Genomic DNA, 12,498 nt, shown 5'->3' with positions numbered 1-12,498 from the left:
CTCTTTTGAAAAGACATTACAGAATCTTTACCATCCACCTTGACCATCTCTAGAGAGCAGACCCTTGGTTTTCCAAACACCATCCGCAAAACTGGACTGGTTAAATTTCCATGAGATTAGATGTCCTTTTTCATCAGAGTTACCAGCCTTTTTTCAGCTTTGTTAATGAAGGAGAGTCTCCTTGCATTGAATATGCTCATTACATACAAATTAGAGTTTAAACAGTGGCTTTCCAACCCCAGGAATGTAAGTGCTAATGAACAGAAAAAGGGTCTCCCATGAAAAATAACTCAGGCAAGCTCAGTCCCCGCACCACTGTTTGCAGTGCTTGGGAAAAGGTTCTAATATTAATGTCTCTTGTCAGAAAACCCTTACAACCTCTATTAAATCATCTTCCCTATCGAAGGTGCTGTAGTTATAAATAGGCTCACAATGAATTTGGAATTCTCTACATGTAAATCATGCCACATACCATTATCTGATATCCTTGAATTAGGGATGCGTGGCCTTGGGGGCAGTAAAGGATAGGTCGATGCAGCCAGCTGTCTCGTTTAGTAATAACGGCTGCGCGCTAAAGACTAACAGGCAGACAATAAATAACATTTTCAAATCTGCATCCAGACTTTGAGTGGGAGAGAAATGAATAATGATTTCCTTGTGCTAGATTGGACTTAAGCAAAAGGTCAAAGCTTTCAGCAAAAGGAACAACAGCTGTACAATCCAGTTAATCATAGACAAAAGTGTGTGTGTGTGTAAACCTGTAAGCAGGATAATTAACAGGTCGACTTGTGTTTAGTGTATTCCGTTGTGCCGTTTTATTCTTGCAAACTCCATCTTCTTTCATGTCGATCCTTCATTCTGACTCTCTTTAAAGGAAGGTGAGAGGTTAACAGATTAAATCCAATTTAGAATGAGGAGCTGGGAGTAATTGATATTATATTTGAGCATTGTATTTAAATAAATCAAGTGCATCTTTTCGGTGCAGACAAGGTCTTTGTGTATGGATTACATCGAGTTAGAATTATATATTTTATAAGTATAATAAAATGTCTGAGTCTATTTGCATATCTTCTATGAGAACATAAATATTTCTGATATTGACTGAGTTTTATAGAAAAATGATATGCAAGAAGAAGCAATGTTCTTAAATTAAACAACAACAACAACAACAACAACAACAACAACACAACCAGGGATAAATTAGTTCTGTGAAAAACCTGCTGTGAGATTTTAATTTTCTTTCCCCATATAGCTCTGGAAAGATCACCTACCTACATCAAAAGATTGAAGTCCTATTAATGTTTCTTTTATGAGAGGAAAGACCTTACCAACTACAGTTTATTTGGAAATTATTATTTTATTACTTTATTTGCGTGATTATGTATGTCTGTCTGTCTCTGTGTCTGTGTGTCCAAATTGTGCTTTAATTAACTGGATCTCAGCTACTAAAATGTATTCTGTTTAACTGCAGATAAATAATTTCAGACTCTTAACTGTTTACTTCCCCTGACTCCTCTATCTTTATGTTTCTGTGTGAACAATACAATAAAACCTCTGCCTATCCTGCCCCCCTTTTCAGAGGGAGTTTTTCAGTAGTGATACAAATATTGTTGTTTTTGCTAGCAAGTAATTCACCAGTGGCTCATTTCCATCAGCTTTTATTTCACAGCAATTGTAAAATAAACCACTCGTAGCACATGCTGTTAATGTCTGGTCCCTGGGGTGTAACTGATGTTCATGGTATGGGTCATGTGCTAGCTAAAGTGTGCATTAAAATGGGAGAAATTAATAGTACTACCACTGATTCGCACTAAATGGTATTCAATGGGCAATGTCATCCTTTGAATAGTATCTTAGCATATTATTTTGTGGGTGTCTTTTAGAGTCCAATTTTAATGCAAAAATAAGCAAAAAAAAATCAGAGCATACTAATATAATGAGTTCTTCAGAGGCAGAACTGGTCATATGCTGAAGTTTCATTTATACATTACATTCTTTTCATTTCACTTTTGACCTTCATTTTATATTTGATGACGCCATAAAACTCGTGGCACAATCACTAGAATCTGTGCTTCTGCAGAACTTGATATAAATAATGCTACTCTTTGTGTGCTTGGCTATTTGTGTTTCCAGTTATGCATTTTAAAAGTAAAAAAGATAAGCATTTTTTCTTAATTATGTATTGCTTGGGTATGGATGGATGTAAATCACATAACTGGTTTCAAAGATGGGATATATATATATACATATATATACATATATATATATATAACATGGTATGTTCTAACTTTAATTGAATATTATTTTATTGCATTCTATTTGGTGATAATGAACAGGTCCATGAAAATACAATTCTTTAAAAAACAGTCTTAACACTTTCTAGATATTGTCACTCTTATGCTGATAACATTCCTTCAAGATTGATAGCTGGCACACCATTCATCTTCTAGATAAAGATGTTATCGTACTGAAGAGGTTATTTGAGCACACAAAAGCATGTTTTAAGTGCTTGTCAGTATCAAGTTCTGCTTTCCTATACATACAGAACTGATGTTGAAGCATCACGCCGCCAAAGAGTGCAATCCCTGGCTGCACCTGTTTGATCTAGATGCAGAACCCCATCTCTTCCTAATTTATACCTGTTTCTCTCTTCAGAGATGTCTAGAATTTCTCTGCTAAGACCCTTGCATGGAACAGATAATATGAAATCCAGCCAATTGTTCCTTCTTTTTTTTTTCAGTAGTTGTATACAGTCACTGTGAACCCTGGATTAACAAAAACTGAATTATGGCTTCTCGGAGAAATAATAGGGTTAGGTTCCTGTAAGCCTTTGATTGATTGTAATATTTTCACCAACAGACAATGCATAACCTTGTTTTATATGAGTTTCTGTTTAAGGAAACACACATGTGTTGTTTAATATATAACAATGTTATAATATACATATTATATTCTCTATATAAAACACATAAAATATATTATTTAATATCTATTTTGATCCATTAACATGGCCAACAGAACTGTAACTCATGCCCGAATGAAGCTTATCGAACACAGCATTTCCCTCTGTAAGGCACTTCACAGCCTTTGCGTGCTTAGGGACACTAGACAGCACTTGAACACTATGCTTGGGAGGCATTTTAAACAGTAGACTCAGCAAAAGGCACAAAAATGAGAAAATGTGACACTAAATAGTGGGTGGAAAGGACACTTGTTTACAATGAGAGCTGACATAAAACTGCCATTGCCTCATTCAACCTCAGCCGGGAAATGTGTGCTTCATGCTAGTCAAGGTTTTCATTACTGCACGAATGTTGACCAATGACTGCAAAATCACCTCCATTGCTCACTTTGGGGTTACAAATCTGTTCTAGCAAGTAGGGGACTGGCACATATGGAATCTCTGAATTACAGAGATCAACTGAATTCAGCGATATGAAAAATAGCATAATCAAAGCAATGGGAACCACTTAAAGTTCAATTTATGCATTCCTATTTTTTAACATATTGTGTGAATTTTAAACATACAGCATCATTATTTGATATATGTACGTATTATGAAATAATTGCCAGAAGTTTAATTAATATCTATCCCCTCAGGTAGTTAAATTTTTTTTCTTATGATGAAAACTTGTAAGATCTACTCTTAGTAACTTTCAAATATACAACAGTCTTGTTAACTGGAGTCAGCATGCTGTACATTATACCCCTAGGATTTACTTATCACTGGAGGTTTGTACCTTTTGGCCACCTTCACCTATATCCATTCCTGTTTTTGAAAAATCTGTTAACCATTTCATTCCTTTCATCTTTCCTCCCCTTGTTATCTGCTCCATTCTTCCTTCTTACACTTTGTCTTCCTCTCCTACCAACTCTGTGTATTCTTTTTTTTTTTTTTAATCTTTTATGGAACAAATTGAAATTCTTCATTAATTCTTTCTAGGTCTTTCTGGCTATCACCTCTACTGGCTTCCTGGCCTCTAGATTGGATCCTGATACACAGAGCAATAGTTATTCTTCATTGCTGAGACATTATTGCTGTAGAATGCTCTTGGTAGTTTTGGTACTGTCTTCCATTGGCTTCAACTTGGCTACACTTGCACTTCCTTGAAATATGAGGCTCTAGCTCTCAGTCAGGTGGCTAGAATATTCTGCACACACTGTCCTTGGTATTTCAGAAATGCTGAGAAAAATAAGTTAATTAAACTTCACCTTCGGATTTCAAATCACACTCTTGATACTAGTGGCAGAAACAAGAACTTTAAAAGAGAGGCTTTTGTTTGTTTTTTTGATATATAAGAGACTAGTTTTCGGGAGGCTTCCTTATTTTGAGGTCCATAGCAGCCTTATTAATATTAGTTCCCAAACTGAACACAAACCAAATTGTGTCATATTTGTTTACTAGCCTCCTTTACAGTAAGGAAAATGGACACACATTATATGCAAAAATATGGACAAGACTCGCAATCATACTGTTGGATGAAAGAATTCAGACACAGTAGCATACATACTGATGATTTCCTTATATAATTTTTTAAAAAGATTTTATTTTTTTAACCATGAGAGACACAAGAGAGACAGAGGCACAGGCAGAGGGAGAAGCAGGTTCCTTGTGGGGAGACCGATGTGGGACTTGATCTCAGAACCCCAGTATATGACCTGAGCTGAAGGCAGATACTCAACCCCTGAGCACACAGTCATCCCCATTTATATAAATTTTAAAAAAAGGAAAGCTGTGACATTAGAAGTCAGGTTGGTAAATATTGGATGGGAGGGTAGTGATTGTGAGGGGGCAAGGAACTTCTAAGGGTGCTATTTGTATTCTGTTTTTCATGTAGGTGAACATGAAATAGATATGTTCATTATGAGAAAAATACATTAGAGGAAAATACGTATAAAGGTAAACAACGCTTGTCTGAATACATATTCAATAAAATAGTTCTAAATTCTCCATAAATGGTGTGAAGCAATTTATAGAAAATGTACTTTCTGGAGCATGATTAGATTAAAGAAATAATTTGCGATTTATAACTGCTAATTTTTAAGGGTATACGAATTACATTGCTAGGTGAAGGAAGCAAGTTGCAAGGTACATATATGTTAATGGAGTGGAATTAGAAGTTTGGAGCCTGGGTAGCAGAAAGATGATTAGCATTACCGTTTTACAACTTTTTTTTAGAAGATTTTATTTATTCATGAGAGACACAGAAAAAGAGAGGCAGAGACACAGGCAGAGGGAGAAGCGGGCTCCATGCAGGGAGCCCGATGCGGGACTCGATCCCAGGACTCCAGGACCACACCCCAGGCTGAAGGCAGGTGCTAAACCGCTGAGCCACCCAGGGATCCCCAACTTTTTACATCTTTTAGTATATTATTTGACTCATTACAATAAGTGTATATCCATCGGATAATTTAAAAAAAATCAAGACAATGAAAATGTTTTAAAAAGAAAAAAATGAGTTGAGATCTGACTAAAATAAAATGTGTGTCAGAATGTATAGATCCACCGGAGTGAAATTCCCACCAGCCGAAGAATAGATGAAAATCCCAAGACCTTTGGGGGAGGAAATGAGAGTCAGAGAGGAAGGAAGGAAATCAGATTCTAGGGGAATGAAGAAGCATGACCGCAGATAAAGGTATTATTGGTGATATTACAATGTACCCAAATGTCACCAGTTCTTATCAGCCAGTCTCCTATAAAACTGAAGCCACGGTGGCATGAGGAACTCTGTTCTTGTTGTATATGGTTAATGCAAATTTCATGTCCCTGGAAAGTACCTAAACTATTTCTGGGCACCCACAGTTGCCTCATAGGAACTCACAGACCCATTGGCTATCCTGTCACCGCTCAGATCTCACACATTCTTAGGATGGAAACACCCTCAACTTTGCCCCTGACTTCTCTCCACCAACGAACTCTCTCTAGCCCTGCTAATTGCAACACCAGCAAAGCCTACAGTGCCCTCCTTGTCTATACATCCTCTTCATTGTCCCCATGTCAGGGGCTGTGCCTCAGGAATAGAACACATGTAAAAGAATTGTTTTAAAAGTCTCCATAGATGGCAATACATAGACCGAAATATACCTGAGGATCACAAACCAGAGCTTATATAATAGGGTGAATGAACTCTGCCTGTAGGTCTGGGCTCAGGCAGGATGCAGCTCTGCAGGATGTGAATGAGGGGCTGTCTGCAGGGACCCAAAAGCTGCTGCATGAAGTTGCTTGCTCATCTTCACCACTTAGCCTGTGACTGATTAGAACTATTTGTATTTTTTTTTTTTGACTTTACATCTTCCTGGTAATCATTGCTTACAGACCACAGTGAGAATTTGTTTTAGTTTCCCCATCTATAATACCCCTACCTCATGAGGTCTGTATCTTCCTGGGCTTCTCTCATGGGTCCTTTAGAAACTGTGTTCTCAGCCTCATCTCTAGATTATGCTCCTCCCTATTTTTTTTCTCATTCCCAGGCCCCTGCACTTTTTATTTGTTGTTTATTAATTAATTTGATTCTGAAGTAAAGCTCTTCAAGGGTTCCATGAATTCTTGTAGCACTGCTGAGCCCTTTTGAGAGGGCTAGCTTTGTCAGAGCACAGAGCCAAATAAAGGCTTCTTTTTACCTCACCTCAGTCATGGGATCCACTTATCATCAGCTTATTGAGAGTTAGGAACAGAAGATGTCCCAAATGTCCCCTGTTGCCTGGACACCTGTTCCCTATGGGAACCTTTGAAATGGACTGACCTGGTGTTCTACAATTGCTTGTCGGCCCAGACATGCCCCCTCTGAACTTGAGCTCTCATAAGGTGGGGTTTGGGTCTCATCACTTCTGAATCTCCAATATCTAGGAGCTAAGTTTGAAATGGTAGGCACATGAAATGGAGGATTAACTCATCAAGTGCCACGATGTCTTAAACATTGTCCTGCATTGGGAGGAAGTAAAGATGAATAAAACCAATCTGTAGAACTGATTGGCACAAACCTTACTGTTAAACCAATCAGTGTCTTTGTGTGTGCCTATGTGTTGCTTCTAGTTTGGCATGTATGCCTTGAGTTTTTCTCTTAGTTCATGCTACAACTTGATTAATTTCTTTCTGTCTGTTTTCCAGAGAAAGACGAATGGAATTGGAATCAGTGTGCAATTAAGAATGGTCCTGCTTCCACATCTGATATTATTCAAGCCCATGCTCTCCATTATTTGTTTTTACTAAAATTATCTGTAAGAGCATCTCTCTAAAATGTTGCCATCTCGACTATTTAGGTGAAGAGGAAGGGCAGAAAACAGAGCTTGAACTTCCCAGAATGTTCCATCAATAGATTACAAGGCTTTGTTACCTCTTAGAAGAATTCATTTTATCTCTTAACATGCAAAAGTAGTCATCACTGAGTACACATATATAAGAAAGTGATATCACTTGGAGGGATGGTAAATTTTCATAATCCTTTTATTTCCCAAGATAGGAAGAGACATTTCTTCTATTCCCAACTATGTCAGGTCCTAAAATGGAAGGGAATAAAACACAATAAATTGTAAGCCAAAGAATCAATTATTAAGGCAGAGTAACGCTGCATCCCACAATGTTGTCAAAAAACCCAGATGTGTCATGTTTGAGTTGCATTTTCATTACGTGTACATACTTGGCTTTTAGCAAAATTATATGAGTTGGATTAATTTTTTATATGGCCCTCCAGCAGCTCTATGCAGAACCATATGGGAGACATTTGGTTCTCATCAACTCCCTTTTACCCTTCCTTCCACTCCATTGCTTTAAACTGAACTTTCATTCTCTTTAACTATCTGCACATTTTATTCTATTCAGAGAGAAGAGCCACTAAAATATTATGACCTCTAAGTGACAGGCGGTGAGACAGGGTCTCTCTCCAAAGCCAGCCCACAGCTGTGCATTGATCGCATGGGTTGGTGGCCTGGTGTATGCTGTGTAACGGGTCTGTTCTCTTTCATCTCACTGGGAGGATACTTACAGCATGGTTTGCCTCTCTCTTGTGGTCTATAAGGAAGTGGAAGGATTCAGTTTTCAGCCCTGTTCTTAATGGTGGTTTTTGCTTAAGCTTGAAATTCACTTTTCAAAGAGGGTAGATGTTTTATAAGGGGAATGGTTGTTAGGAGATTTGCTGAGATTCAGCTTCAGTGATAACTCTTTATAGTAATATCAAGGCTTCCCTGTAAAGATTTCAGACACATCAGCATGATTATTTGCTAACCACTCTGCAGGGGAGGGAAATGGCAAATATCAATGACTTTCTAGAATGAAGGAGCCCACATCTGGGAAGGTGGTAGACTGCCAGCCAATATCTGAATTTAGGTTTTCTTATTACTCAAAATCTTTCTCTCTTTATTGTCTGGCCCTGTGATTTCCTTTCTTTGTGGGCAGAGGAAATACTGACAGAAAGAGTACAAAAGTTTTCCCTCTCTGTGCATTGTGAATATGTGCATTGAGATAGAAATGGGAGGCTTAGGGCATCACTTATAATCATGAGGTCAATTATCATCTGACACAAGAATTTGAAATAATCTGCTACTGGACACATGGATGCGGAGTCCACATCAAGTGAATGGAATTTTAATTCCAATCAACATTCATTTGTTTGAAAAATGATATTATGAGCAAATGCAAACTTAAAAGACAGCTGCCATTTAAAGTGACTTGTACAACGTAGGCAAATTCCATCAAAAGACAGCTTCCCTCTTAATGAACTAAAAGTACTCTATGAGGTTAACTGTCAGTATTTTTACTTCACATCCCTGATCAGCATACTAAATGGCAGGTACTTTTATACAATACATTTAATCCCTTGATGGAATTGGAGGGCAGGCTAGAAAGTTCTTTTCAATTTTTTTTTGATAAGTCCGTATCTTGCTCAGGTTTAACATTTATTCATGATGGCACTTCATCCCTTGCCTTCCTGCTTAAATGCCAGAGGTTAAAATTTCTTATGGAAATTCTACTTAACAGAAAGCTTTATTTTGCATAATTACAATCTGGCTCAACCTCAAATCATCCAACATTTATTATAACATTTAAAGGTCTCAGAAATACCTCTGAGATGTTTTTTCCTCTTTTTTCTTTTTTTAACAAAAGGAACAATTTTCACAAGTCATATACCCAAGTTCTCTCTTTCTCTCTCTCTCTCTTTTTCCCTCTCTCTGTCACAGCAGCACTGGGTAACTCTCCTCTGACTAGCTAGGTTCTCATTCATCATTTCTCCTCAGCCCCGACCTGACCTGAGCCTCTTTCAAATATAACTGCCATCACTGTATCACTTTGCTCAGAATTCTTGGGCTGAAGCCTGCATATATTTCATGATCTGCAATGTAGTAATTTATTATTAGTAATTCTACTTCTTGTCTCAATCCATTAAACAGCATGATGTCTGGTCACGCAATTCGGCTAAATGAAAGTTTGAACATTTATATAGTTAGAGTTTATAGCAAAGCTAATGTAACTGACATGTTTTGAGTTATGGTTCTGGACAATTATGTATTTTTTTAAAATATAATTGCTAACTGGCCAGAGAAATCTTAGAGTCTGGTAATATGAGAATATCAATTTAAACTGAAAATATTAAAAGGCCAGACTATTATTTTTCTCTTCTCTGGGTTCTCAGGATAAGTGATTTGATTGAATATAAATAATGTTAAGTTGTTTGAATTTAAGGATTATCTTGAAGTTTGCTGCATCATTAAGCTATGTCTGACGCAAATAATTAAGGGTGGTTAGGGAACGTGATTTCCTTTATTAAAATATTTTTTTCCATTCCAACTTCTCTAAGGAAAAAACATGCTGTTCGCACCAATTTTTTTTTAAAACATAATCATTGCTATCCCATCAGTAACACAATTGGTGCCTAAGAACATCAAATGGTAAATCCAAGCATATTAATTACATCATTAAAGTAGCATTTGGTACACTGCTGAGATACATTACAATAACAATAACCTTTCTGTTAATAGGATTCGCTGCCAGCGTGTAATGCAGAAGTTGCATACAATGAGGATATCCCATTCCACCACCTCATGGCATAAATCAGTATAGTCAGAGCAACAAAGAGTGAGTATTTCCATAAAAATGACATTAAACTATTTGCGTGTGTGTATGTATGTGTGTGTGTGTGTCTGTGTCTGTGTGGAATGCCACAATTTAAAAGCCAGATAACTGCTCCAGAGAAAGCAGAGTTGCTTGGTTACATCTGCTGAAAACAATCTGTGCTGTGTATGAGAGCTCATGTCAGCTCAGTAATTACCACAACTGAGATAAAGCCTGTGCTAAATGTCACCTGCCGCTGACAAGCACAGGAAGCCAAGCACCGCTAAATGAGTCAGTTACCCTGAGAGTGTTTAGCTCTCTTTGCGAGCTAAATGCATTTGTCTTGCATAGAAAAAGAAAAAAAACTATATATATATATAAATTAGAAACACATTTATCATGAAAACCTAACCAAAAATTATCACTGCCCACTCATTAGGTTAGAAGTATATTAGATGAGAAGGCTTACAGATGCAATCAGGTTGCAGGAGAAAGATTAAGGCATTAATGAGAATTTCTGTGAGGCAGACACAGCCTTCCATGTACTACCACAAATTGGTCATTAGTCAGTGCAGCACAATTTCCCACAGTCTAGAATGATCCCCCAAAAGACAGCTGAGGTTCATGTTGACAACCACCAACCAATAACACACCAGAACAGTTTGCTGTTATCTACAGGGATACAATGTGTATTTTTAAAAATCTCAAATAGCAGGAGTTTAATGGTGTTTTAGTAAATATTAGTAAATATTTCTGACCAAAGCAGAATTCATAATGTAGGTGTAAAGATAATACCTCTCTCTTCTACTTATTTTCTTTTATCGTCCCTTTAAAAATTCATTCTTTCCAGTTAAAATATTGTTTTAGCTACCAAATACCTAAAATATGTGATTACCAAAAGACACTCCATATCTCATCACCTAACCTTTTGCAGACACTAACATGGGAACTTCTAGTACCCAGGCAAAGGACCTGGAGTGCAGAAGGAGCCCAGATCCAGAAGGAGATGATACAGCCAGAAGAGCTTATTCAGCATCTACTTGGGGAAGGTGATGCTAGGATAATGATAAGAGGTCTTCATGACTGTCTCTCATTACCTTGGTGAATTTACCAAGTTTCAGGGGCTGCCCCTCAGCTTTCAACCACAGAAACCTCATTTTTAGAATACCATGGTTGAATTCAACCTTTGGGATCCTCTTTCATGAACTAGGCTAATAACTTGTTGCAAAAGTGAGTATTTGCAATACTATCATAGTACTGCAGAGCCTGAGATTATCTGAAAATTGACTACATGAACATCTAACATCATTGTTACAGGAGGTTTTCTCATGAGTAGCGAATGAGAATCGGCGGGGGGGGGGAGAGTTGGATGAATTGAATGTTTAATTGCATCCTTCTCACCATTGGGATGATCTTGCCAATGGAATGGGAATAGTAGGAATCTGCTGGTTATCACTACCTGCGTCTGTTTTCACATTAAGGATGTGCCTGCTCATGGAGTCAGAGACTTGCATGCAGCCTATTAATAACCTATCATTTATTGAACTCTTACTATGTACCAGCTCCCTGTCCTAGGTGATTTCAATGCTCTGGCTTATTTCTTCATCATAAAGGTCTGTGAAGAGAAATACTGTGATTATCCTATTTTTACAGCTAAACTCACCCAAGGTCAGACAATTCAAGCAGCATTTGTTTTTGTGTTTTACTGGCAATATATTAATTGACCCACACGGGAACCACTAATTTTAGACAAATTTAAAAATTATTGTCATAATGTAATATACAGAAGTAAATCATGGTTTAAACTTTAGTGATCATTTTCTGCAGTTTAGGGGAAGGGTGCTCAAACTATGGCCCAAGGCCAAATACCACCTGCCACCTGCTTTTTTACATGACCTGCAAGCTAAGAGAGCTGAGAATGCCTTTTACATTTTTAAATGGCTGCAAAAAAGTACAAGTACTACTCCATGACCCATGAAAATTATTGGAAATTCAAATTTTGGTGCCCATTAATAAAGTATTATTGAAACACAGCTACACACATTTATTTAGGTGTTGCTGCTGAATGCTGTTTCTGTGCTACAATGACACAAAAACCTTAACTGGCCCATCGTCACTTTAGCCAATACAATATGATGGAGAGATACCTGGGTGGCTCAGAGGTTGAGCATCTCCCTTTGGCTCAGGGTGTGATCCTCTGTCTGGGGATTGAATCCCACATCGTGCTCCCCGCAGGGGGCCTTCGTCTCCCTCTGCCTTTGTCTCTGCCTCTCTCTCTCTGTGCCTCTCATGAATAAATAAATAAATAATAATAGTAAATAAAAATTTAAAAAGAAAAGAGAAAATACTTTCCAACCCCAGATTTAGAGAGATAATGTATTCCAAACTTTTTATCACAGTTTGTCTATTGGACTTGATGATAGTGAGCTTAAATTCCAGGTCACATTCCACAT

General features: G+C 37.5%; 1 long non-coding RNA gene across 1 annotated transcript in view; it reads left to right on the top strand.

Annotated features, from left to right (window-relative positions):
- LOC140641264 (uncharacterized) overlaps positions 1 to 12,498 on the top strand; it is a 322,998-nt gene that overhangs the window by 272,774 nt on the left and 37,726 nt on the right. The window contains exon 8 of the long non-coding RNA XR_012037805.1: positions 9,973 to 10,069. This is a non-coding gene — a long non-coding RNA (uncharacterized lncRNA). The remainder of the gene's footprint in view (positions 1 to 9,972; positions 10,070 to 12,498) is intronic.

Source organism: Canis lupus, chromosome 10 (genome assembly GCF_048164855.1).
Source record: "Canis lupus baileyi chromosome 10, mCanLup2.hap1, whole genome shotgun sequence".
NCBI classification, from domain to species: Eukaryota; Metazoa; Chordata; class Mammalia; order Carnivora; family Canidae; genus Canis; species Canis lupus.
The sequence above is the reverse complement of the archived record's forward strand: the minus strand, read 5'-3'. Positions and strand labels throughout refer to the sequence as shown.